The sequence below is a fragment of the Cololabis saira genome, chromosome 12 (assembly GCF_033807715.1).
Source record: "Cololabis saira isolate AMF1-May2022 chromosome 12, fColSai1.1, whole genome shotgun sequence".
NCBI classification, from domain to species: domain Eukaryota; kingdom Metazoa; phylum Chordata; class Actinopteri; order Beloniformes; family Belonidae; genus Cololabis; species Cololabis saira.
Genome location: NC_084598.1, coordinates 20,142,028 through 20,146,946, shown reverse-complemented (window position 1 = coordinate 20,146,946; position 4,919 = coordinate 20,142,028).

The window sequence follows — 4,919 nt, the reverse complement described above, 5'->3', positions numbered from 1 at the left end:
AATCTTAGATTCGTAAATGTCATTTATACCAGTGAATATTGAAATTATTAAATATTCATAGCAATACTTTTCATCTTCCTTGGACATGTCACATGCACCATGATTGTTTTATGTTTTGTCAGCTCACAACTCACCGGTGGTTGGTTACCTTGTAATTCAAACAAATTATATGCTTGCAGAGGTTTTGAAGGCCCGAGGGCTATGGATACGCCTTTAAGCTGCCTTTATGCAGTCATAAGCAAACAGGATTTTCTCAAGGACACGTTTGGTGATGAGCTGAGAAGAGATGGCATTCTAGTTTTCTTCTCCAACCCACATTTAACTGCAAAATTTGGAGATGACCTCACTGTCTCTGTAACAATAATGGTATGCTGCTGCTTTGAAATCAGGTGGCGCAAGAGCTGAAGGAAATTAAATTACTGTGCATGTCAAATACCTTTCAGTCACCTGGTATTTGTGGATTTCATCGCTCTGTGGAGAGAAACAACAACACAGGAATGTAGCAAAGATCTAAATTATGTTTATCATATATATTTTTTGATCATAAGGAATACAACATCAGTGCTCAGAAGATCAGTGCACTGGCTATAGCCTACACAACAACTGAGATCACTTAAATGAGGCTCAAGTGAGGAACTCAAATCTTCAAATTTGTGGGCACTTGCAGGCAGTTATTTTCCATTTAAAGTTGACATTTTATCACCTTTTAAAACTGCAATCTCACAGTGCTACATCACAATTCATTCTGAGTCACGCAAGCCCTTTGTTCACTGCCAGCAAGTGACTGATCTGCAGCTGTTAAATATTGGACTTTGCTCATCAGCAAAAAGTTACTGGCGTTGTCTGTGTGTATAATTTTGTGATTCATAACTAAACTTCTTTACTAAAGGGCTTTTCCCTTTTGGGCTTACCTCAGTGGACCACTGTGTTAAAAAAAAACAGGGTTTACATCAAATGTCCTTGCTGACATAACCCTCCCCATTTTTTGGGGCTTGGGACCCGTGCTGGTAAAACTCTGGCTTCTGACCCTTCAGCAACTGGGTTTTGCAGTGTTGGGTTTAATGTCCTGCCCACGGAAACTTTGACAAATGATGGAGACAGTAATTGTTCCAACTTTCCCAGTGGAGGCCAACAGACCGCCCACTGAGTCACAGGCTCACAGCGAAACAGTCATGAATGTTTATCTGTCAATAGGGCCGCCCCTCCCCGTATGCAGAACACGCGCTGTGCGTAAAGGCCAACAGGGGCCGCATTTTGCGCGAGGGGAAGCATTTGCACGGGAGCGCATGAGCGCATCCATTGCTCATATGCGCTACCGTGAGGCGGAGGAGAGAAAAGAGACTAATTTAATCTAATTTAACTGCGTCACTCAACATCTGACCAATGAGAGGGCTGCGCGTGCAGGCAGGCTCTTGCAGCGCTACAGAAGGGGAGATTTAAACATGTCCTAAAGACGTCACGAATCAGGAGCGAGCAAGAGGAGAAAAAAAGGTTAAAAAAAAACTAAAAAAAAAAACTCGTGCTACACTTTAAGATGGGTCTGTTGTTGAAATAATAATACATTATAATAACCATTTTTAGCCAATATATAACATATTGGCTATAGTTTTACATCAATGTATGTTGCTAAGAAGTTTTTGACCTCATTGATAACTTTGCACCCAGAAAATAGAGACGTGTAAATGGCACACGTGCATGTTTAGCTCTGATTTCAGACCTGATAGACCTGCTTTCAGTGTTTTGTGGAAGATTGAAGTAACTTTCTTTTGTTGAGTAGGCTAATTGATGGCTATTTGTGACTCAGATTTTTTTTTAATTTCAGTTTTAGGTTTATTTAATATTTATTTATTATTTCAGGTTGAAGTTTTTCATTTAATACTTATGTATTTATTTCAGGTAGAATTTTTATTTAACTTATTTTATTATATTTTACTCATACAGTCAAACTACTGTATCTAATCTTACAGTACATTTGTTATTATTAATAAAGGTTGTTAAGTTAAGTGGCATGTTGTTATACGGTAATTTTGTACATTTGATACATTTGGGATGGGGAGATGTGTGAAGGTGTGGTGCAGGGGGCCTCCAAATAACATTTCACTTAATCTCTGTTAGGGAGTCACAGAGTTAAGTTGTTTTTTTGTAAGTTACCCATTATTAGGGCCCGAGCACTTACAGTGCGAAGGCCCTATTATATCTGTTGTATTGTCAACTTTTTTTAAAACAGATTTTATTTTCATTTTCAGACAGAACTTACAGAAGATGAACAAAAACCCAAAGACTACCCCTTCTTGTCCCACAAAGCAGGTTTAAAATATCTGGGGGGGTTTTTTTCCCCTGTTTGTATTACGTTTTTGTTGTTGTTGCTTTTTTACTGTATGTTTTGAATTTGTTTTAAAATCTTATATTTTTTTTATGTGTTCGAAATAAACAATTCAATCAATCAATCAATCAATCTATTTATCTATATATCTATATGTGGGTGTATATACTGTATATACTTTTTTCTTTTTTTCTTTTAAACTTTTTATTTAGTATTTTCAGATTATACAACAAACAAACTATCAAACAGACAGAAACATGGGGGCTCCTATGTAGATGATGTTATGTCATGACAATGTCCAATCAGCTCAAGTGACCTGTTTAACTGATAGCGTCCTCTATTCCTCCAATAAAAGCATACCTTTTCACCCATTTCCTGTGGAAGATTGCTTCTTTGGACCTCAACAGAAAGTCATCTTCTCCATTGCATATATTTCTCTAACTCTGTCCATCCACTGATTAAGACCTGGGGTCTTAGGTTTATACCAGTTCTTGGTGAATGTCTTTTTACAGGCCATTAGCAATATTTTGCACAGATACCAGTCTTCCATTTAACTTTAACATCATTAGGAATCTTATATCCCAAAATCTTTCCCACAGCGATACATATGTTTTCCCAAAAAATTGGGATTTTTGGACATAACCAGAACATATGAGAGTGATCAGCGTTCCAGTTTCCGCACTGCCTCCAGCACCGCTCCTGTGATTGAGAAAATTTGCTCTTAATATGTGGTGTGACAAAGTAGCGGATCAAATTTTTCCAACCAAATATTCTCCACTTCTTTGAACTTGTGGATGAATACTGTGCACTCCACATTGAGCGCCAATCCTCCTGTGACATTTCTATGTTTAGTTCTTTCTCCCATTTTACTTTAATATATCCTGTGTTGTACCTGTTCTGTTTCTGAAGGCCCTGATATATTCTGGAAATAATTTTTTTACTCTTCATTTTATAGGCTTCAGTCAGAACATCTATCACTGCATTACCTTCCTTAGACAATGTTAATTTTATTCTTCTGTCATAGTAGTCTCTTATTTGTAGGTATCTTAAAAAATACTTATTTTCAAGTCCAAATTCCTCTTGTAATTCCCCAAAACTTTTAAAGGATCCACAATGAATTAGTGTACATATTGCTGTAATACCCACGTCCCACCATCGTCAGAAACCAACATCACTGATTCCTGGTTTAAATTTGGGATCCAGAGCAGGCCAAATTAATAATTTGATGTTCCCCTCCATATTATATTCTTTCACCATCCTACTCCAAATATCCATTGTTTGTTTAATAATTTCATTATTACTTTGTCGAGACATTTTATTTCCTATGTATCCTAATGTTGTTTGAATTTGGAAAGTATCTATCTTGGCCTCTATATCTTTCCATCTTGCCTGGTATAGTGGGCAGCATGTACAGGATTCACAAGCAAGACAAGGAGGTGCCATAAGGGTCCTCTCCGTGATGTAATGTGGTCGAGAAACGGTTGCCATATCTGTTGAAATGTATCTCATTTACCTGACATGTAACATTGGATTCTCTCCAAATATAGACTAAACACTAGAAAACCCGGTGAGCCATGCTTTGAAACATGGAGGTATGTCTTATTCCACACTCTAAGAATAATTTTCTTAGCAACGACCATTCAATACTACAGCAGCTCAAAGTGTCAAGCTGTTCAGACCAACCAATAATTGATTGTCACCTTTTGATTTTATGTAAATATTGATAATTAGCCCTATAAGACTGAAATATTGTCAGAAAAATGTATTTATTTTTGTTCAATCCATTAAAGTTTTCCATTTTTGTTACGTATATCACACTATCCTTACAGCTTCTTGTTTATTTATCATTTATTTGTCTGATCTGTATAAACAGAGCTGTACAAAGAAATCCTATTACATAAAAAGTATAATACGATATGTAAACACAGTTATTTTGTGTGGATGGAGAATACAAAGAAAAAAAGCACTTAAGGATCATGGCAAAAAAGAAAGACAAAGAAAAAGTTAAGTTATTTAATGCTAAATCTCCTATTAGTATTCCAGCTCCAGTCTGTTCTGTCTAATGCCTCCCTTGGGTGCATTGTTTGAAACCCTCTAACCTCTTCAAAGTGAAGCCAAGTATCTTCAAACGAACTGATACACAAATGGGCTTTCTAATATATTCAACCATTATGCAAATCATTTTCACACTGGTTAACACTTTAAGATATCACATGGATGCTTGTCCAGGTGTGAGCATATTATTTGTGCACTTTTTATTTATTCATTTATTTATTACAGCAGTACAATGGACAAAAAAGCACCTGGTATTTTTTGACAAGTTTTTTTTTGTTTGTTTGTACAAGAAATATCTTTCATGTTTTATAAGTAAACATCAGAAAAGAAATATCAGGCCATTGCGCCTTGCTTGAGAGAGAATTAAAGATGATTTCAGCTTTCATCAAGATCAAGCGACTGCAGACGTTACTTTAATGAAAGATTAACCTCCTGTGAGCCTCCGGCTGCAGAAGCAGAAGTTCAGCCCTCCCTCCCATATGTCTTCACTCGCCATTAGAAGAGACAAACATAGGAAGCTCTGAAATTCAATGCACAAAAT